This window comes from Tyto alba, unplaced genomic scaffold (genome assembly GCF_018691265.1).
Source record: "Tyto alba isolate M040663 unplaced genomic scaffold, T.alba_DEE_v4.0 Super-Scaffold_38, whole genome shotgun sequence".
Classification (NCBI taxonomy): Eukaryota; Metazoa; Chordata; class Aves; order Strigiformes; family Tytonidae; genus Tyto; species Tyto alba.
In genome coordinates, this window is record NW_024881313.1 from 41,144,413 (window position 1) to 41,167,967 (window position 23,555).

Consider the following 23,555-nt stretch of genomic DNA (forward strand, 5'->3'; position numbering starts at 1 on the left):
TACCATGACAAAGCCTCTCCGCTGCAGGAGACGCTGATCTTGATGGGTCACTGACCAGATCTCCAGCTAGAGGTTAAGTATCTTCCAAATTAACAGGTCTGTGGCCATGAGGGGTCCCGGCCAGCACCAAGCCAAGCAAACGGAGAAAACAGAAGCTTAAGAGTTTCATTCCTATAGCCGATCTTAAAGCTAATTTGCCCAGATCACTGCACTGGCTCAGGGTCTGAGATGGATGCCAAGTCTGCCTCGCTGAGATCACGACCTAAGACCAGGCGGCAGAACGAGCCATGCCCTGCAGGGAGCTCTCACCAATCTCAAAGGGAACGAAGTCCACACTGCCTCTGCAGGGCATGGCCTACTACTGCCTTTAAAAGGAACTTTAAGAAGCATTGTTAGAAGGCCAGGGTTTGGTAACGTGCACATTTTTATACTCTGCGTGAGATTTTTGAGCTGGTTTGGCAGCAGTTGGCTCCTGCGCGAGGCAAGGCTCTGCACCGCTGCGCTCAGCAGGCTGCTACGGGCACTTACTAACACCAGCACCTTCCGAGTCCCAGCCTCTGGATTCATGAGATTTTGAATGTATACACACAGAGGTACCACCTTCAGCACGCTAACCGACGGTGTTCTATAGGATGGGATGACACGGGGAACATCAGGTGCCACCAAGATGTGCTGGGTTCTCCTTCCCTCGCTCGGGCCATCGATGCATTACTTAGGGTAAGGGACTCAGAAGCCTTGTTCAGAGTGAAGGGTCTTAAAAATCACTGTAAATTAGTATTACAGACAAGCTTCACTAAAAATCTACGGGGTAAACACACAACTACACGGCAAAGAATGTAGACCAGCCTACCAAAGGGAGTTTGCACACTTTTATTCAAGAGGATAAGAGCTCAAGATTAAATGAAGTTTTTGCATTTAATAAATATATAAAACACAAAGCTGGCAGCCTTGTTGGAGAATTTATCCCAACTAGAGCCAAACTGGTTACTTTCTTTCCAGTGACTCTCCCCTTGGCAAACTGGAACACAAGCAACTCCGTTTAAAGATTTTTTTGTTTGGTTTTTGTTTGTTTGTTTGTTTGGGTTTTTTTGTTTTGTTTTGTTCCGGTTTTTTTAAGAGATAAAAATCTGAAGGAAATTGAACACTAGACAGGTTGCCCTGAGAGGCTGTGGAGTCTGTAACCTCGGAGATAACTCAAACCCCAGCGGGACAGAGCCCGAGCAGCCTGCTCTGGTTTCCCTGCTTTGAGCAGGGTGGTTGGACTGGAGACATCGGAGGCCCCTCCCAGGCTCCTGAGCCTTCACAGGCACGTCAGATGCTGCTTTTGGAGAAAAAGACTTCTGCTCTTGCAGAAGATAAAGGCTTAACTACTAGGAGCTAGTGCTGAAACCAGATCTGGCCAAGATTACTCTAAATACTTTAATTTGCTGCAAGGAGAAGTAAATTAAAATCCACCATTGAGTTAGATGAGAAGAAGAAAATCAGGAATATATTACAGGTCCTCAAGAAACCACAGGGCATTTCAGATGGTGCTGACAAGTCAAGAAACATTTTACTGCTTTCCTTCTGAAATTCCATGCTGTTATATAATCCAGACTGCTAAACAAGTTCAGTGCGTATGACTGTCAGAACCAGTATCTCCTAACTGAAAAGATGCAAAGTCAGTAACTTGAAAGTTCAACACAAGGTTCACGTTTTGCCTTTTAAAGAAAAATCTGCAAGGAAAAAAAAAAAAAATCCACCAACAAAACCAACAGCTTTTAACAGCTTGTTGTATAGCTTTTCTCCTTCCTTACTCTTCCTAAAAGAGAGGCTCCTTCAGCAGTGATCGCTTCACGATAAATCAAAAGCAAGAACCAGAGATGCACAGAAAGCACACGGCCCCCCCTCAGCTCTAACTGCTCTAGGAGGGATGCCTGTTCTCACGCTCCTGCTTCCCGCCGGGAATGTCAGATGCTCAGGAAGTGAGTGATCTGTTACCACATCTCCCATGTTATTTATTGGCGAAGCCTCCCGGATCGCCGGCAGCGGTGCGGACTGCCACGCAGGACAGCTTCCACCAGGTGCTCTCTTTAGATTCCTCCACCTAGAAACACACTCAATAAACTCCCTATTTTTTAATAACAAGGGCGCTCGAAGTCCTATTTTTAAACAAAAGGCTCTCTAAAGACTTATTTCCACAGCGTTGTCATAGGTACAACAAACAAAACAGCTCTACTTAGGAGATTTCTTTTCACCCATGAAGTGTTGCTCTGAGCAGGTGCCCGTTCGGTGAATTAAGAGAACGCCACTTGTGTTTTCTGCAGGAAGATGAGAATTACAGGAATACTGCCAGTGTCACCAGGCATTTTAAAGCTTCAGATGCTCAAAACATGGTTGATTATTTTTCACTTTTTGCTATTCTTGGGCTTTTTGTTTGGTTTTTCTTAACTGAGATTTTGGAAAGCCAAGAGATACAACTAAGACAGTTTCACTGGGGTTCCTTCCTAAAGCTGACGGCCTCCTACGTATCCTTCATAGTGAATATTTCAATCCAAAGCAATGCAAAAAACCACAAACTTGTCCAACAGGCCCCACACAAGATGCAGACAATAAGAGAACATCTCTACATCCTGAAACCCCAAAGCAATAATGCCAAGATTGAGTCAGCTGAATCACTCCCCCGTTCCCTGGCCTTGAATCCAGTCTCATAATTGAAGAGAACGTACAAGAAGGTATCTGAACATCTTGACCAGAAGGCCTTGCCTAAAATTTATGGAGTTGAAATAAGCAAGATTCTAAAGGCAGAAGACTCACAGCTTGGGAATCGCCAGCTCCCTACGGCGGGTATACAAGGCCTGTCCAAAACCCAGTTTGCTGGCACCAGGGGAGAGCCCAGGAGACGGGAGGAGCAGCCCGTGGAGCCTCACCCCCCATCCTACCAACGCGGCCGGAGCTCCCGAGCACAACCTCACACTCATGGGTACACAGGTCTGCGAGCGCGAATGGTGTGAAAACAGCCACGAGTGGAAAAAGTTTTGTTTAAAATAAGTATCACCTGCCCTTCTAGAAAGTCTCACGCTGATTTATGTTGCTTTAACGTTCTACAAATCCTCCCGATCTCCAGAGCAATCTGGAAGCCACTGGTGCTGCGACGCTGAACAAGGAAGGAAGCCCCGAAGGTTCTGCGGTGAACTGCAGCCCCTCCGCGCTCGGTACTGCCCCGAGCAGGGAGAGCACGTCCCTTAGGCTGTCACCACGAGCCAGTGACACTGCAGCTTACAGCAGTGACCCACAGCGCTGCCATCCCTTGTTCCGAGCAGGAAGAAGCTATTTCCCCTGAAAGGGCTGTTACCAAATTTAAACAGCTTTATTATACTGATTCGGGCAATGCTCCAGTTCAAACACACCATTATAACTTCTTCCAGCGGGGCAGGGGGAGAGGCTGGAGCAGCAGCAGTGGCACATCTTGAGAAGGCTGACCATGCTCCACGTTAATCCAGGGTCAAAAAACTGCACAGCACTTCAGAGCAGAAGCCTTCAAGAAGAGCAGAAGCAGCAGCAAGGAAGCGGCGTAACGATTTGTTCAACGGTCAGTGCTGAGCTTAAGGGCACAAGCCCTTCAAACATGGGTACGCAGAGGCGTGGATTGCCACCCTTGGGGGGTGCAAGGGCTGTGGTTTTCAAGGAAGACAGGTTTGGGAGTCCTCTTCCTCCAGGGCAGTTGAAGCAGTCTCTTGAACAGGGACACGAGACTCCCCTAAACCTCTGGAGATGCGGGTGGGGAAGGAGGAGAAAACATTACCAGAGACACGCTCAACCCCAGCCACGAAACCCAGAAGTCTGGAAAATGAGCAGGATCTACAGAGCTAAGGAGGGTTCGGGACACCATAACACAGAAAAGCAGCTACTGCCCCAGCCTCTGCTGTTCTGCAAGTACGACTGGGACTTTCAAAGCACAGTGCCCCCCGCCCCCAGGAAATCTAAGATGCAGAGAAAAAACCCTGAGATATAAAAAGCCAGTAACGGCCTTAAAGAAAATATCCCCTACATACCAACTGACGATGATTTGGTAACTTCTACTGAGGAACTCCAAACTTCTCTAAGTTCTATCCTTCCGCACTGAGACCGGATCACATTTACCCAAACTGTCATGAAAAATAAGCCTACAAACTTCTCTTCAGCTAGACACAAAGTACCTCTTTAAGATCGTAAGATAGCACTGAATTTCTTCTTATCCCATGTCCATAACAGACAGACCAACCAATTACTGTTCTCTTCACGAAAAATGTTTTATATTTGAGTTGTCTTTTCACAGGTGGGTTAAACATTGCACATTCCCCATGTCCCCAGACTGTCTTCCATTTGCCTGCTCAACAGACCCTGGGCAGAGCCACCCAGCCAAGCCGGCATCGAAAGCAACTAGAGCAGAATAACTTCCTCTACCTCCCCACACACAACACTCCTGCGGGGACCGGTGGGGATTGGGGGGGGGAAAACTGCCCATGAGGCAGCCCCATGCGCTGGCAGCCCAGAACCCACCCGTGCCCTGGGCTGCAGCCAGAGCAGGGGGGGCAGCAGGGCCAGGGAGGGGATTGTCCCCCTCTGCTCCGCTCTGGGGAGACCCCCCTGCAGTGCTGGGGCCAGCTCGGGGGCCCCCAACAGCAGAAGGACACGGAGCTGCTCGAGCGGGGCCAGAGGAGGCCACGGAGATGCTGGGGGGGCTGGAGCAGCTCCCCTGGGAGGCCGGGCTGAGAGAGTTGGGGGGGTTCAGCCTGGAGAAGAGAAGGCTCCGGGGGGACCCTGAGAGCGGCCTCCCAGGGCTTAAAGGGGGGACAGGAGAGGGGGGGGGGGACTCTGGGTCAGGGGGTGGGGGTAGGACGAGGGGGGACGGCTTTGCACCGAAAAAGGGCAGATTTAGGTGAGCTCTAAGGCAGAAATCCTTCCCTGTGCGGGGGGTGAGGCGCTGGCCCAGGGTGCCCAGAGCAGCTGTGGGTGCCCCCTCCCTGGAAGGGTTCAAGGCCAGGTTGGACGGGGCTGGGAGCCCCCTGGGCTGGGGGAAGGGGGCCCTGCCCGGGGCGGGGGGGGCACTGGGGGGGCTTTAAGGGCCCTCCCAGCCCAAACCAGCCTGTGGTTCTGTGACATAGCCACTGCTTTCCTGTGCTGAGCCACATCAGTTGTGTTCTGCTACAATTCCCAAGTTCTCTCCTGACCACCTCCAAGTGCTTTTCTGCTGAATTCTTTCTTCAGATGTAATCAGGGCCAGAGTAGAAAACAAAAATAAATAAAACCACTTACAATCCCTATGGAATGAGCACGATCTCCAAGCGTATTCTTTTAAAAGAAGTCTGTATTTACAAACAGAAACACATGCAAGAGAATAAGGCTCATACACTACCACCTGAGCAGCATCCAGTGGACTGCTTGAAAGTGATCCACTAAAGAGCACTTTTCAAGAGCTGTTTCTCCAGCTGAAGAGGGCACAAAACTGGCTGTCTCTTCTCAAAACTTAACAAGGAAATTAGGGAACCGGAGTCATGCTACAGAAACATCCTTACTCCCTCCATCCTGTCTTACCTACACCTCATCTACCACCTCGTCAAACCGAAGTGGCCTCAAAGACTGTTCCCAGAGCACAGTTTGGCCTTTTTATTGCCCTGCTATTCTCTGGTTGGTTATAAGCTGGTTGTTTCATCACTAGTTCCAGTATCTTTCCATTAATTTCAATTTGGTTGTGAATTAGCAATGCTTCGCATCGCTGACCCGCGTATGGTGCCTGCCCTCGCCCGTCACCGGGGACCTTCCGGCCCCGTGAGCTCAACGCAGCTGCCGACGATCGGAGCCTGATCTTGCTTGGGATCTGTCCTGTGTAAAGACTTGCTCCTGAGGCCTGAGCTACAACCCTGGTAAGCAGTATTACTTACCAAATCAAATCATGAAGAACAGAACTAAAGGAGACATGGGTCTGAATACTGCAGCCATTTTTGCATCATTTTCTCCTCCATTTCTGTTTCATAGTTTTCTTTCAACCTTCTCTTATGTCTGACTAATTAGAAAGCCCCTTCTTTTTGATTTACGTACTTCAGTAGTTGTAAGTCATTATGTACCAATCATCTGTGTAGTTTTTAAATCTCTTGAGCTTTAAGTCTTAGCTTCCATTTTTATTCGTTTCCTCTTTTTTCCCAGACCCTTTAAAGAACTCCGGACACAGCCCTGTTAGTAACAGTCTGTCTCGCCTATACACACAATTCATTTGCCTTGATTAGTTTTTTAGCACTTCATCTTCCCAACAGATTTAACTCATGAGATCCCTGGCTGCCAAGATGAACTTAAACTCACTGTCCTTTTCTCCCTGCTGCTCACACCTTTACTTGCCTAAAAATAGCCAATTCTATCATATCTACTTGCTTTCCACCTTATCTTCTATCCTTATCTTCATTTAGCTCTCGTAAGTAAAAGCATGCAGTAGAGACAGCACCAGCTCGCTGATTAATCCTTCTGCTACTTAAAAAAAACCCCGAACAATTTATTTCAGGTATTTCTAGATCATAAGCCAACACTTATCCCCAAAACCAGACGCCCAGAGCTGTTAGCGAGGAAGCTACTTGGAGAACTAAGAATGTATGATAAATATGCATGGAGTCCAAAACTCTGAAAAATTTTAATGTAATACTGCTCCACGTTCAAGCACACGGTATCAGTAATTCCATCCCCAGAACTGTTAGTGTTCGATTGCTGCCGACATTCCGAACGCTTAATTTCTTTTGACCTACATACTTTGGCACTTTCACCCTTTCCTCGCCTGCTTCACATGAGATGCAGAAGAACCATTCAGAAATGACAATATATATTGTCACTCTTGGACATATAAATACATATTTGTATGTATGTATAGACTCACACACATATATATCTCTCTCTACATATATATATCTCTAGCTTTTCTACTGCTTCCCAAATCCCATCTGTGGGTGCATGTACACAGAAGTCCCCATATGCTTGTTCTGCAGAATGAGATAGTGATAATGGAAGTAAGCGCTTAAAATAGAAAATTTCCCATCAGCATTACAGTCATGTTTGTTTAATGCTGAGATTATAGCCCGTTCCCCAGCCTATGTTCACACACATTGCGGTGACCTACTTTCTGCTTTTAAAATCCCATGGCAAAAGCGGCGAGCTCACATGAGGAATCAGAAGCAGTCAAGAGAAATCTATCTGCCACATTTGTAATATAGTTTTATGGCCATTAATTCCAGCTAGTGTCAAACTAATGACACGAGGGACATCAAAGCGTGAATCCATTTACATAATACTAGAAGAATCCACACTTCTACGACTATTTATTCAGGAAGCTTCTGCTTAGAGAATGAGAAAAATGACATGGTGTCTCTGCTCTTTTGAAATCATTATAATTTATAGCCTTGTGAAGCATCAGCCAGTTTTCTAGGAATTTTTTAATTCCTCACTAAGGAGTTTTTGGTGTTTTGCAGTGCTAAACAAACCTTGTCAATACTATTTTCTCTCTGCAAAACTAACCAGTGAAGGACCTTTATTCATGTGGACAAGCCACCCAAGACTGAGCCCAGCCACCCGGAGGGGAGCGGTTCACCCAGAAGAAAAGGAAAGGCTGCTGCAGCCGGTATTGGCTTCTGAGCTCCCCCCACCACAGCACAGACCCAGGATGTAAAGAAAAAAAAAAATAAATTACTCAGATCTCTGGTCTAATACTGAATTGTCTCACCTAGATGTATTTGACAGCCGGGTCTCAGGCACACAGCTCAAGCAGAACCGCTAATGCTCCCGCGGTTTGACAGGAAGGACAGCGGACGTTTCGGGGGTTGTCAGAATTCCTTCATGGCCTGTGAAGCTCCAGCCACACCAAGAACCGCAGTGAACGCGCCGCAGGGCATGTCTGCAGTCAGGGCAGACAAACCTCCTGGTTTGTTTTCATTTTAGGAAAAATACAACAGTGCAGGGCTAGTTTGACCTCGAAACACAGCCGGGCAACTGTGTCGCTGCAGGGCCGGGGGAGCTGCCCCCGCTCTGCGGAGGGATGCAAAGGGGCAGCGTGTCTCTGCGGTGCACTGGCAACAGTTCTTGTGCTTCCAGCACCAACTGGAAAGCACATTTGAAAGCTGCAAAAAAAAGTGTTGTACCTAGTTAGGCAGTAAATTAATGCCAAGTGTATCGACAAGGAAAGAAAGCTCAAATCCCCTCCCTGCTCCATCTTTCAGGAGGCATGGCTTGAAACGCAAAATTTACATTAGCCACCAAGTTCAAAGATGCACACTGAGATATTTTGCTCTGGTTAAGTCTGTTCACTTCACTGAGATTTAGTGCTGAAACATTTTTATGAAGCAACCTGAGCACGACCGTAGATACTACTGAGACAGGAAAGCAGCACAAGTCTCAGCAGCAACGGCATCCGTGGAAATCAGTTCACCTTCAGGTAACCATAACCCAGACGAGCAAACAGCAACCGAAGTATTCCTGCAATTACTCCGTCAACAAGCAGGCCTGCCTGCCAAGGCTAGCTTCCGAGTAAATCACTTTAATGAACAGCCTGAAGAATAAGAGGTACAAAAATTGATACAACCCGTAAGACCAGCTCTTCTATAATCAACACAGAAACCACAACTAGTAGTTGAAAACAATAATTGGTTTTTTATATATATATATTTTTTTTTAATATATATATATATATAAAAATATATATGTTTCTTTTTAACTGAAGGTCTGGCCAGGTAAATCTCATCTTCCTCACCTCAGCTACTAAACTGGGCAACTCTAATTTGGACCTTTTAATGATTATTAAAAGATCGTGCTTCCCATCCATGTTGAATCTCAGACTGTGGTTTTAGCAGAACACAGTATCGCATTAAACTATCTGAAACTTCAAGTAATATACCTATAAGTGTAGATTTTTCTCTGTTTTTTCAAGCAGAGTCAGTCACGTTGGTTGTAAGACTGAGGCACTGATCACTCCGTAAAACCTTGCAAAACCGTTTTCACGTGGGTGACATTTTGAAAGACAAGCTGTTTGCATCACTGAAAAACAGGATAGTGTTAATGTAAGAGATGTGACATAACAGATTTTCTAGACAAAGCATGGAAGACTTGTCTTAGCTGAAAGCAAAGTATTTTTATCTGTAGCCAGGGGAAATGTTAGGGAAACTGCAGACACAAGGAAATGACATAAAGGTAAATAAAGAATTGGCTAAGTGACAAGTGGCAAGGCAATGTCAAAAGGGGAATTCTCTTGCTGGAGGAACACAACTAGTTATCAGAGTTTGAAGATCAAGAATACGGAATAACTCAGGCTTAACATTTTTATTTTTAATCTCAGAAATTAAAAAGGGTTCTGATTAAATGAAGTTTAAAGATAAAGTTGGCAAACGGTGTTAGGGTGCCATCCAGGAAAAATGCAGAGATTTTGAGTATCAGAATGGTAGACGTGAGGCAAAATTTGACATTACAGAATCCAAAGTCCTGCAAGGGACCGAAACACTGAACTAAAAGGATTTATGCCATAAACAAGGAGTTCAAAGAGAAACACAGGCTGAGCTTACTAATCAAATATTGGAAGACTGAATTGTGTGATAGGAGATGAGAGAACACAGGAGCCCGACAGGCAAGGGCGGTCTGTTAGAGAACGGGATGCACTAACGCCCTGTAAGGCCACAGCAAGACGTCTTCGGCAAAACACGTCATGCAGCTCTAGCCAGCATCCCGGGATAAAGAATGACAAACAGTGATTTGGGACTGGAAGACAGACAACAATACTAAAATTTTCTTGCATATCATGAAGAAAAGGCTAAAAGTTCCAGTGGTTTAGCTCAGGAAAAAAAAAAAAAAAAATAACGGGAACAGATTCTTCTTAAGTTTACTGGGGCAGTTGTTAGGGAGGTGGAAGTGTTTCCTCAAATGTGAGGCCCATTATTTGCACACAACAACTGCTTATATCATTCTCACAGTATCTTTAGTATGGAAGTTAGAAGAGACTTTCTAAGTAACCTTCAGGGAGTGGAAGCAGTGAAACAGCCCACAAGCTGTGACAGGAAAACACACCTTGAGAAACACGGTTATTAAAGAAATCGCTCCTCTACCTCCAGTAGCCAGAATCCGGGTTTAATTTCCCAAGAACATCTTTCCAGATTGACGCTCACTTTGCAGTGTTAGTAAAACAGCCATATTTCAAGTTCATTAATCAACCTCTTCAGTGTCTCCACCACCAACAGGAACGGTGGCACAGGACAGCCCTGAGCCCGCAGAGTGTTTCACTGAGCTGCACGCTGGAGCAGCGGCGCTGCCCCGGGCTCCCCACCACCCAGTCCCACAGCTCGACCCCAGAGTTACACTTCTCCTCCCCCCCTCGTAAAAGGGGCAAATGCCAGCTCGCCTTTCCAAAATAGCACCTGCCCCTTGGGCTCTCGGCAGGGCTGACAACTTCCATAAGCGACGATCAGAAGGGGCAGGCTGGGTGAAGCTACTGCAATTTAACCAGGTAGTTCCAGGCTATAAGCAGCACACGGAGTAATTCAGAGTTTTACAAAAGAGACCAGGTTGTAGTGACCTAATTGTATTTGAAAATCTGGCTTCTCTTCCCACTGTATTCTATATTAAACACACCGCAAACGAAAGTATCCTTTGGAAATAAGTTAGATGTTTGCCTGGGTGTTGACTGCATCCACACGACTCTCCCTTTAAAATATGCATCTGGAGGGACTATATTCTATGTGTTCAAACAGTAGATGGAAATAAGTCTTTCAGTTCTTCAGCATTATCTTTCAGATTTATGTACTCAATTGGTTTGAAAAAATCCTCACATTATATCTCTACATTTCAACAAAGTCCTTGCTTCATCAAAGACATACAAATCAAAACATTATCATCATCATCAAGTGATTAACCTACAGACCCAGGCTAGTTTGAAGGAAATAAACTGAAAGGAGAAGAGTGCCAAGGTGGTCTCAAGAAGCCAGTCCTACGGCTGGTAACCAGTGCACGTATCGATCGCACGGGGCTGGGCTCCACAGACCCTCTTCCTTAGTTCATCTAGCAAAGGTTGATCCCATCAGCAACATTCCACAGTCCATCTTCTTAACAAGACATTCTGGTCTCCCATGTCTGGTACTCTCCTCCTTCAACCATATTTGCATCAAAAATTTAAGATCACCTGGGTTTGTATTTGGTTTGTCTCTGGGCTGTAAGCCCTAACTGCAGCTAGAGCAATGACAGGGAGCAGGACGCTGCTGTGGGCAGCGGTCCACCTGAACTGGGGAAGGTGACAAGGGGACACCAGAACACTGCAGTACAACGAGAATCCTATTTTATAGCTACGCTTTAACATTAAAGAAGCAGAAGTATCTCTTCTTAGACTTAGAGAAGGTGTTCTTTCTTCACATCTCAGACACGCCGGACCACACCAAATAGCCAAATTTGTATTACCTGCATGTACTGAAGGCAGATATCAGATGTTCGTTCTCTGCTATGAGGAACATCCTTGGACTTTCAGCCCTGTTCACAGATTTCATTCTACAGCAGCACGTCTTAAACTGGCACCAAGAAGAGAGAGTTTAAAGCACAAAAAGCTGTGCACCAATTAAGGCAGAATTCGTGGCATCCTATCAAGAACCCAGACACCTCTAACCCTTCTCCTCTGCCAAATCCCATTAGCACGGAACAGTTCAGACAGCCATTACAGATTGATGAGGAGACCCACGACAGCTTTCTGCTGGCAAACACCGTCACATCTCGGGTCCCGACGCTCCGCCTGCCAGTTTCTGGTTGGGAAGCAACAATTTTAATGGTTGGCTCAGGAAACCCGAGTTCTCCTCCCAACCTTCCCCCTAACTCACCATGTGGCATCATCGTTAACTACCAGTACATTTTCCTCTCAAATCTGGTAAATAGCCATTTAACACTAAATTTTAATCTGCACAGAAAAAAGGACTCCAGAAGAATAAAATGCCATTGTTAGTCCTACAGTCATCTCTGAGCAAACTGCCAACCCTCTTAAATGCAAGTAACTGCTAAATCCCCAGCAGTTCAGAAACAGCAGAGAAAGGCAGCAAGTTTAGCCAGACTCTTTGGTTTTTCAGGAAGTCAGACTAACCTGAGGGCATGGAAAAACTAGCTTGCCACAGAGAACTACAGAAGATTATTTTTCAGAACAGGTAGGTCAAATACAGTGTGCCCTAGTTAAAAGGAAGAACGTTAAATAACGTAATAAGCAACGTGCCAAAATAAAATCAAGCATCCCTTCCAGATAATTTCTTTTGGGGGATGAATTGTGTTTTGTCCACTTCCTAGAGTCTCACGTCACTTCTGTGCCTTGCTAAGCCATTTCTAATTTCAGAGTTGCCTGCAGCATCAGTGGTCTACAGAGGCATCATAGAACAGTCTGGGTTGGAAGGTGCCTTTAAAGGTCACCTAGTCCAAATATCTACAGGCCCGAAGCGGTAGGATCGCTCCTACGGGAGCCGTTGATCTTGCATAGTTTAACAGGCACTGATTAAATGCGAACAGCCAGATGCCTGTTAAACCTCAATTTCTACCCAGTCATCTCCCGGAAGCAGCTTATTTTGCCATTCACTGCTGCTAAAATGAAGTGCCAGCTTTATGGGAACAGCCTCCTCCTCCTCCTCCACCACCACAGCGCGTCTCTGTTCCAGGACCCCGGAGCCCCCCCTGTTCACGAGAGCAGCAAAGAACAGCCTGGGGTGAGGAGGGACCCACCCACATACCGAGGTGAGCTTTTATCACACCGGAGGAAGGAAGGGAGATACTGCACAGTAGTCATCAGCAGAAAGGGAAAAAGGAAAAGCACGTGCTTCTAAAAAAAAAAAAAAGACGCAAATATTGCACTGACAGAGTCTCTGAGAGCAGGGTAAGCCTCGCCTGGAGCGGCTCCCCGGGGCAGCAGAGCCCCGCTCAGCGAGGACAGCAGGACCCCGGCCACCCCTCACGCCTGGGGTCAGAGTTTGGTAACTCCAGGAAGTTGCAAACCTTTTCTTTTTCAATATTCACTCAGCGATAAATCAGGTGATTTTTATGCGATACTGGACAGAAGCCCGAGTATTTTAGAAACACAAACTTTGCTGAAGGTATACTTGGTATTTTATGGGTTGGAGCTGGCAATTAGCTGCACAAATTGTACCAAAATAGCAGCAAAAAGGGGGATTACTGATGAGCATATTGGTAATTTCTTTATTTTTCAGTGAATTACTCATGCAAGACTAAGCGAGCTGAATTTGTTCAAAAAACATTTGCACAGAGAGCAGTTTTACGAGTGTAATGAGGAAACACCAGCAGCCAGCTTGCGCTAAGCGTCTAAGCTGAATTTCCATTTGCTTAGCCATTTAAAAGATGCACTTGCTCTGAGGTGTAGATTTGCTCTCACTCCAGCTACTGCAGATCACCTCTGGCTCAGCCTTGCCATGTCGAGACACGTTTCGTAACTACAAGATTTTCTTTTTCCAGAAAAGGCCAGATTAATCCAAGATTACCTCTGGCACTAGTCAACACCACCGAAATGAGAACAGTGGGATAATAACAGATGCAGCGTAGCTATGAAAAATAAAATGCACAATATAATCAGCCTTACCCTATTTTCAGCGATGAGACTAAAATGGAAGAAGATTAAAGAGCTAAGGCCCCCGAGTGAGCTACGACTAGAGCCAGGATTAGGGAAGTTTCCTAACCCCCAGGTTCATATTTAGCCTGTGTCACGCGACCTCTCAAAGCCACTCCGACATCCCGGCACGCAATTCTCCCTGAATTTTTTGTAAGCGGGATAAACCCCTCTGAAACCGGTCGTTCTCACAGGCAGAACCCCCCAGTTTCAAACGGGAAGATGAGGTGGAAACCAGGCAGAGCTGTGAAGGGGAGCGGGCGGGCGGGGGCCGCGCCGCAGGGCTCAGCCACCCGCCTTCCCCCCGCCCCGGCGCGGCTGCAGCCGGGTTTTGCCGGAGCTGCCGGGGCCGGCAGCCACGGGCCCACCTCCCGTCCGGGCCCGCGGGCGTGCGAGGGCTCAACCGCCGTAGAGCTGCCTCCTTGTTGGCTTTCTGCCCTTAGCTCGGTAGCCGAGCCTCGGCCGCGTTACTAACCCAAGGCAAATATTTAGTTAACTGATCTAATACCAGAGATACGGGTGAGGGTGGGGTAAAAGCAGAATGTATCTTTGGATGATAAAGCAGTAGGGTAAAGTGGTCCTACGTATTTGCAGCAATAAACCTCGGTCTCTCTTCCACCCGCCTCGAAAACTCTTTTAAAAATACCACTCTATTTAAAAAGGCAAGACCGCCCTATTTTAGAAAGGCTGCCTCAAGGCCCAGCCACTTACAGGATCACATGTACAAAAATGTTCTAGTGCACAGAAACAAAGTGCTGAGAAATGGCAACCGAGTCGATTTTGTGTAAAGGCTGATGAACTCGAGGGGCAGACAGAGAGAAAGAGGGTTTACAGTGTCTGTTAGGTATTATTCGGCATAATTCATCAAGACTTCTGAAGCAAACCTCCACAAATCAGTTGGTTTAAATGCACTAATAAGATATTAAATTCAAGATATAAGGTCAAAAGCTCATGGCTTGAATATCTTAAGTAAAAGTTACTTGCTCAGGAAATTCAAGCTCTGTAAAAACCAGATTAACTCATCCAAGTGTCAAGATGCTTGCTCGAATGACTCAAACGCACTACAAAAACTAAGGGGTTTGTATTACCATTTTTTAAATCTCACTAAGCCTCACCACAAAGCTTTTAATAGACTTCTCAACATATGGACTACTTCATTATAAGCTTGTCTTATTTTCTATTCCCAAGTCAAGTCAGGATGCATTTTCCCCCTTTGAATCAGAGTTTAGAAGCAAAGAATGAAAAGAAAAAGTAGCAGGTTGCTAGGAAAATACCATTTAAGAGAGAGACGGCCATGGCAACAGCACTTTTTAAACAAAAAAAAAAAGGTCCCTCCTTTTACTGGAGGCATGGCGGGAGCTTTCATTACATTCCCAGGAGCTGTACCGGCTCCAACACTTACTGTCCTTCGGGCGTCAGCAAGCAGGCTTTAGGAACCCCGAGTGATACTGGGCACTGAAGAGTGCTGGCTTTCGGAAAAACCTACCCCCTTGCTGACTCCCACCTCCCCCCTGCCTCAGCTCGGAGCCTCGTGCCGGCCCCCAGCAGCGATGCTCTCAGCTGTGAACCTGGGCCTTCAGCCTCGCGGGGAGCTGCCCGCCGGCAGATTCCCCCTCCGCCCCGGGGGAGCGGAGCCTTCCCTAAAGCGGTTCCAGTGGGCCTGCCACGCTCTGCTTTCTTGCAAGGAACAGAGCCCGTTACACAACCACTTAAGCTGATTTGACACAAGCAGCGAACAAGACTACAGCCCAGGAAGAAAAGCTTCTTGAGCACGTCATTTAACGTACGTGGAAAAGCAGACTGATTTACGTCGGAGTTGACTAAACTTCAGGATCTAATCAGCATCTTGAGGCAGCCAGCCGAAGATTTATCTTAGTCATACTCCCTTTTCCTAAAGCATTAGGGAGCACCCAGCAGGAGCCAACTCAAACCTTGCTACGAGACATCGCACCTGCACTATAAAACATTCCCTGGCAGGCAAGTACCACAAATCGGGCGCACACGGGATTTTATGGTTATGCCACGCAACCATTGAAGCGTTACATTTTTCATAGCAGATGGGGGGATTTTGTTTGTTTGGAGGTTTTTTGTTTGGATTTTGCTGTTCTCTTGAGGGTTTTCTTCCCATCAAACTACAGTTTGATGCAAAACTGCACACAGGAAGGGCATTTTGAATAGTTATCACAGTAAATCGCTTGTTTAAAATATGGCTGATAAAGCACAGGGGGGAAAATATCGAAGTTATGAAAACACTTTGGGGGGTTTTCATCTCAAAATGATTAAAGAGGAAAAAACTTTTCTATATTAACTGATTTTTTTTTTCTAATCATGATATCCTGCAAGACATCAGAGGCAAAAGACTGTCCTTGCATCCCTCACGTTACCAATACAATCATCAAAAAAGGAAGAACAAAGAGGTATTTTTGCTTTTTTCAACTTTGATCTGGCTTCTCAGTCACCAATTGACTACTTAGTCACTTGGACTAGATAGAGTCACTAGAATTTTGAAAAAAAAAAAAAATATTTTCTGAACCTGCAGAAAAAACTGTGACTGTCAAAAGCAAAACCCTTCTGGCCAACCCAGGTGGCTTCCCCAACACAGCCCCCCAGCCGCCCCCCGCTCCCTGTGAGACACCAACAACATCAACCAGCTGAATCTTTCTGCCTTATTTTAGACGATTAAAGCCTTCAGGCCTAAAGAGAGTTCATAAAAACAGGTAATGTAATATTAAAATGTAATAGCCAAGGAACATTGCACAGGATCTTAACTAGTCCCCACTGCAACATGCTTGAGTAGTGCCCAAAGTGGGCACTGCAGTAAGAAACACCTGGAGTCCCATGCTGAACGTACTGGCAACATTTAGTAAGATCAGACCCTGGTAATAACATGGCCATTTGCTGCATCTAGTAGCCCACAGGGCATGCAGTGCTATCAGGCAGGCAGAGCCCCCCCCAAGCCCCTGACATCGGGGTCTGACACTTGCTGCCTGGCTTCACGTGCTGCCCGCGGGACCCTCTCCTCCGGCACCAGGAGTGGGGTAACGGGGAACCCGCCGGCAGTCACCCAAAGCAGGTTCCCAACTGCAAAGTGGCAAACTGCGGGGGGTCTCCTCCAGCAAAAACCCCCTCACCATAAGGCTCCTACAATCCAACACTCGTTAGGCCCAGAAGAAGTCGCAGCCAGCTGCTCCTTGCTCAAAAGCTGTATTTCAGCATTGATGAGATGTGACTTCCCAGCCCAAAATATCCACTGCCAGCAGTGTTCATTTATTTCCTTACTACTGCATTTGGGAAAGTCACAAAGTTTAGTTTAGTGAAACACTAATTAGAGGACTGCTGTGCGAAGAAATAACGACACTGATGCAGGGATTCAAAAAAAAAAACCAAACACCAAGATCAGTGTCAGGAATATATATACACAAGAAAAATTGTGCTTCTGCTCCATGGTCAGGGTAGAAGTGATGCCAAGATGAAATCTGTAGCAAAGAATAACTTGCTATTATATTACCTTATTTCTTTCCCTAACAGAGTTCATTAAAATTATCTAAAAGACAACTTCTGTCACAGTGCCAAGGCTATCAATTACATTTAAAGTAGATCCAGGAAGTTTCAGAGAAAGCGTGCCATTCACAGTGTCGGTAAAAGAGGTTGGCTGTAGCCGTAAAACACTCCCTTGTTGCGCGGATGTTTCTCCTGGAAAGCCCCCGGCCGCTCCAGCGACCTCCCGCGCGGGGCACGTGCCCACCTACGAGGGGTCACGGGCGCAAGACTCCTTCTGGGGTTAGAACTGGAATTTCAAAGTGTGTTCAGACTCATCGTTACTAATCTTTAAGCAGTTTGACCTTGAGAAGTTATGCCTGTGCATGTATTAAATGGAAATAACAAGCAAGTTAAAGGTGAGAAATGTATAGCTGCCTAAGCAAGGCATCAGGAATAGGGAGAAATCGTGCTTTGTGAACACTGGCAGAAAGACTGTCAGAGGTATTACTGGATCGTGCCATGAAGCAAAAGCACAGGCCTCTGTCTACGGCTCAGAAAAATTTGTAATTTATTTCGCACACACCCAAATAAGCTTTTAGAATTTGTCCCCACGAGGCAGAGAGCCCTCCGAAGACGCCGACCGCCCGCTCCTCGCGCAGCGACCGTGCTTTAACTAAGCCAAACCAGCACAAAGTAACCGCTTTCACAAAAGGCACGTTTCACCTGCATTTGGTTTTGCTCCTCTGAACAAAAAAGCCCGTGGGCAGCAGGTGCAGCGCTTGCATCCCTTCACAGCTGGGGACTCTGTACCCCCAGATTGAGTAGGGCACTGAAAAGGCAGCAACTTCTGCAGACAACTTGTGCTGTCACACCTTCCTGTGATTCCATAAGAACACTGAATACAAAAGCTGTCGTTCCAAGGGCTTTTATAAAGTTTCTCTGTGTGTGCATTTAGTGTAATACAGGTGAGAGGCTCCTCTGCTTGGGTGGTCAAAGAAAACATTTAGTACACCAGGCAGGTAAGAGCCTAACAAGCAAGCTGCATACCCAGAATCTTCACAAGAGCTTGAATACATGTCCTCAGAAGCAACATGATTTTTGCTACAAATACATATGCACAGGGATGCACATGAGGAGGCATTTTGGGGCCCCGGGATTCAGGAATTATCCTGGAATCACAATAATCTGCCTGGCACTGCCTAACGAAGGTATAACGAACAGACTGACTTACAGCTGCTTGCTGCCAACAGCACTCGGACAGCCTTTCAAGAAAGGAGAGTTGATCAGTCTACAACCACCTATAATGGAAGTAAATTTCTCAGAGTTTTGCTTGTTTGAAGCTCGGTGAATTTAAAACAGAAAAAAGGAAGTGTTTTGGTTTGGAGTTTTGTTTGTTTGTTTGGGGTTTTTTCCTTTAGTTTGTTTTTTTTAAATAAAAAGAACATTTCTGGTAGAACTATACTGAACTTACTCCAAGCAAATAGATGACTTAAAACCATCAGATGATGAGAGAGGTCAAAATCAGGTATTTATGGCAAAAAAAGTTATCAGTCTGACATGGGACTTACTGAGGACTACCCTGTGTTGCAGCAGTCATTAGTGGCCCCATCTAATTTTATGAAGTGATCAGCGAGACACCGAAAGCCTCAGAGGTCCACTACAACACTTAAGCTTCTTTCCACTAAAATTTCATCTGCAAAAAAAAGTTTGTGTTAGTAGCAGCTGGCTCCTCCTCCACACAGACAAGAAAGTTTCCCCTGTTTAATGTTCCAGAGTCACAGCTCTGCCAGTAAGTTACTCTCGTGGTATCAGACTCCTACAGTCACTGCAAGGTGCAGGTGAAACCACTGTTGGGAACGGAATATTCACGAAAATATGCAAAGTCTTAACAGAAAGAAGGATTTCAAAAATTGGTAGTGCAAATGACTGTCTTTTAGGGCACGCTCCTTCGCCGTGGTCAATATACACCCACATCACTTCCACACAAAACGTGACTATTCAACTCATTGAGATGTGGATGTGGAGGAGCAAGAGAGGTTCAAGGACTGAAAGCTCCTAAATGCAGTATTTTAGCACAGACCTGTAAGGCTTTAATGCCAAGCTGGGAGCCATTATCGATACGGGGAGAACCATCACTAAGCAGCTCACAATACACCCCCTGAGTCCCTCAAGTATCTGTCAGGTACACTGAACTAGTACACAGTCAGACAACGCAGAAGAGCTGCATTAATAAAACATGCACTGAAGTGACAGCTCTGTGCCCCGGTGATCTCACGAGTCATCTTCCAGCGCCCCCCGAGCGCAGGGCGACAGCGTTCCCCCGCGCGACGCTCCACCGAGCGCTCAGCCGCGCCAGAGTCGCAGACCTTGATCTAACCCGGGGCACGGACGGGGCTCTTCAGAGCCGTGGGGTTTCCCCTAGGCCAAGTTCTGTGCTGAACAAAAAAAAAATCTACCCCGATGCCTCCTGCGTTCCCGGCGTTCAGAAGTGCTTCAACATCCGGAACGTTTCTTTAAGCTTGCTGAACTGCTCGGGAGTGGCGCGTGAGTTGGGGTCGCGTTAACTGCTGCTCAGCCCCGCTGCCCGCCGTAGAGAGCCACCGGGGCTGCTGGGCTGAAAGAGCAAAGGCACCCGGCAGAGCACGAACCTTCAGCCTCCACGCTCGCCCTCCAGGAGCGAGGCGGGAGCCGCACAGCCCCTGGCAGCGCATCCTCGCCGGAGCCACGGATCCTCCCGGGAGCACGGAGGTGCAGCACCCCCAAACCTCTGCCCCGTCAGCTCAGCTTCGGCCAGACGCCCACCTTCCCCTTCCCCCAGCCACCTCAGGCCTAAAAATAATCCCCCCCTAAAGATCAGACAGACACACACAAAACCTCTTAGTCATGCCCATCCGAAGAACTAAACAAGCCTTCTGAATTATTCAGTTTGCTGCTTTTTTTAGACTGAAGCAACAGAAAACATTAACTCTCCTTCAGTGAGTATGGTTGGAGGCAGATCCTTTCTGAGAAGCCTAAAAAGCTTTCCCTTAAATCCATAAAGTATAAAAGCCTTTATAAATAAAAACTTGCACCAAATGGGAAATATGCGGGCAGGTAAAAGAAGAAAAAATACCTTTAATTATAGACAAATACACCTCTTAGTGTCCTATTTACAAAGTCCTGAGCACAAGGAATTACTTTTTACGTTTTTTTGTGGGGTTTGGGTGGGTTTTTTTGTTTTGGTTGGGTTTTTTTTGTTTGGTTTTCTTTTTAAACATTGTACACTAGCAACTTGTTCAACAACAAAAAGGGATTAGATAACAAACAGCAAAGACTGAACCTCAGCTGGGGTGGCAGTTAAATGCTTTGCTCTGTACAACATATGCACAGAAATAGTAAATATAGATTATCATTCCCACAGACATGTAATTTTTCTGGGAATCCTCACAAATCAGGCATCTTAAGCCATAAGGGGTGCACTGCCACAAACACTAGACATTGCTTACCAGCTCGTTCATACGTGCAGATTTTAATTACCTTGTAAGTCCAACATGGAAAGGAGCATCCGTCTCATCCATCCCCAGTTCACCTTTCATTCCTTGAGCAGAGTGGGAAGAAATTTTCCTTCTATTTCTGCCCACCCACCACCCAACAACAACAACAAAATTGTGTGGCTCATTGAAAGAATTTCCTTTTTAACATATTAAGTAAACCAATTTTTTCACGGACATGTTTTCAAACATCTCTCCACACAGCAAACTATTCCAGTTTAAGCCGTTTACCTCTTAGAAGTAACACCAGGTTGGTTAAATCAAGCACATGCAGCTACCTGTAGATATTAACCTTGAAGCAGCAGCACAATCCAAGAAGATTCTCACCACAGTACAACTATTGAGAGGTTAGTTTGAGATGTTTATTAGGATGATTTATTCAACAGCGATACACAGCTTCACATCATACAAAGCATTGTAACCATTAAGAAAAGGCAGAAGTGAGAACAGACAAGCTCGTAAGCACAGGAAAGTTATAGTATGTTCTGCACAAGTGTCATACCATCTCCAAAGACTGGAGAAGAGCATGGGTAACACGAAATTTGAACAGAGGAACACATTTAGTAGCTACCTGGCTTTCTGAAAATAAAAACTGAAAAACAAAACACAATGCTCCTGCATATTCATTTACTGCACTCCATTTCCAGCAAGACACACGTACATTTTCTGGGAGTGGCAAAAGATACAACACTCTGCATTGCCCCTCCAACACCCCCTGCCTCCCCCTTGCCAGAACACTCAGCCTCCCAGGACAGGCACGTTACACTTCTGCCCCACAAAAAGCAAACGCGTGACATTGCAGAGCTTTTGGTCAGAGTCCTGGAAGGAAGAACCACCACGAAACACACAGAAACCCTCAGCACTCTTCCTCTATCTACTGTTCCCATTCAAATTTGTAAACCTAATGACATTTAAAAGAAACAGGGGTAAAAATACGGGAGGAGAGAAGTGGCAATGGAATGAATTATTTGCGTTAGCAGCTGCGACAGTGACTGACCCCCAGGGGTGCCCCCAGCCGCATCAGCAGTTTTCCCTTGGGTCTGCTCACGCCGCTGCTGCGCCCGGGGAGCTGCCAGGCACCCAGCCCCACGGCACCCACCCCCCGGACCGGGGGCTCCCGCGCCAGGCAGATCCATCACCCCGCAGCCCCGCCGCCCGCCTCACCCGCCGGCTGAGCTAGCCAACGCCTGCGAGCGCCAGGAACTCCCCCCCAGCCAACACTTTGAAGCATTGCTGCATTTCAATAAAATAAAGCATCGGTGGGAGGGGGAGAAAGGCTGATATGTGGTTAATCTGAAACCTTCTATTATTCAATCTAAACATTTCTCTCTCTGATTTATTATTTTCTCCTCTGTTTCTAGGGCACACGCTTCTTAAGTCCGTTTAAGGCAAAAGGTGAGAAAGAATGACTTGTGGAACCAAGTTTAAATGCCTCCAAACTAGCCGTGAGGCTGCCTTGCTCCAAAATCAACCACATTTTAAAAAAATAAAAGCTACAAAGGGGTCTTTAAAAATAAAGCCAAAGAACGCAACACTCTCCTTTTATGCCAACAGACACCAAAAACCCCCCAAGAGGAAAGCACTCTGTGAGAACGAGGAGGAGCAGCCGCCCCCCCCGCCCCGGCCCCGGGTGCGGGCGAGCAGCGGAGCCCCGGCGGGCACTGCGGGGGCTCTGGAGACGCGGCAAAGGCGGGGGGTGCCGGCTACGTGCTGGCCCCCCGGCGTCGCTTCCAGGGAACCCAGGAAGACGGAGGGCAACCCGTCACAGCCACACTCGCCAGTGTGTCCTGCACCCCAGTTATTGCTCCAGTTCACGGGGAAACGCTTGGTTTTGGACCTCGGTTGGGATCTGGTCTCGAGCAACTGCGTGGGGGCTCTGCCAGGGCGGCACATCGGGCCGGCACAGGGAGAGCCCAGCCAAGTGCCTGGAGGCGACGGGGTTTTCTCAGAAATGACAACTGTCTACCTCGGAGGAGAAGCCAGCGGTGTTACTTGTTCAGAAACTGGCACCACGAGGATGCCAGCTACTGATGAGGCTTTGAATGGTGGGTAAAGCAATAAATTGCCATCAAATTAGAGAACCAAAGCCTCAAGTCCTGACGCACATCACTGAACAGGCTGATCAGGCAGAATTCATTGCAGCAGCTCAGCACACGGTCACCCTGGGTGGGGAGCATGTGAGGTCTCAGATTAAAAATAAAATAAATCCAGACTGGATGGGTCACTGTTTGAGGGAGATCTTCAAAGAAAACCTTCTGGTGTCAATAACAGTATTCACTCAAGGTGTAATCCCCTTCCTGTAAATCCTTAGTAGGCCAGTATCACAACGGAGTCATGGGTACTCGCAGGCTATTGGGAATATGCAAGTGCAAGCTACTCTCTTCACAAGAAAACATCATTTTAGGCAAGAGAAAGAATGCTAGCTTTTGGCAATTTGGAGAATCACGTCATACCTTACGCTGGGATTTGGGTTCAAATAAATCCTTTACTTTTATCAGGTGTTGGAGGCAAAATGCCTTTAGCTACACAACACAACCCCAAAGAAAGCATTCACTGGTCTACAAAAACCCAGGCTGAGCTCGCCTCATGTAAAATACTAAGTAGACTCTCTGAATCATTTCCTTCTTTTGCATGTTATCTGTTCAATGGCAGTAACTAACACTTTTGTGTTTGGAAAGCTTTGCAGCTTTATGAAGACAGCAGGAACTGCAAGGGACTTGCTGACTTCTTGTACCTCCGTTTAAGGTTAAAACGGGCTCATTCCTTCTGTTGTTGCTGGAAACTGTCCTAACTATTGCAGTACAGATTTAACAATTTAGTCCTAGATCTTCTGTTTCTCTCGGTTTTAGAAGGGACAGATTATTTTTCATGGCAGGTAGCATTTCATCCAAGGCTGCCATTACCAAAACGAAGCTAGAGGTATGAAGTTAAAG

At 46.6% G+C, this 23,555-nt stretch overlaps 1 protein-coding gene across 17 annotated transcripts in view; it reads right to left on the minus strand.

Annotated features, from left to right (window-relative positions):
* The window catches only part of MAP4 (microtubule associated protein 4), a 161,996-nt gene that overhangs the window by 69,977 nt on the left and 68,464 nt on the right, over positions 1 to 23,555 (minus strand). The window contains exon 1 of one of the 17 annotated variants that reach the window (XM_042801971.1): positions 15,117 to 15,169. The exons of 15 other annotated variants lie outside the window; for them this stretch is intronic. The gene's annotated coding sequence lies outside the window, so the exon portion shown is untranslated. Of the gene's footprint in view, positions 1 to 15,014; positions 15,170 to 23,555 lie in introns of those variants that run through there. One more of the 17 variants, XM_042801970.1, reaches the window with a different exon arrangement.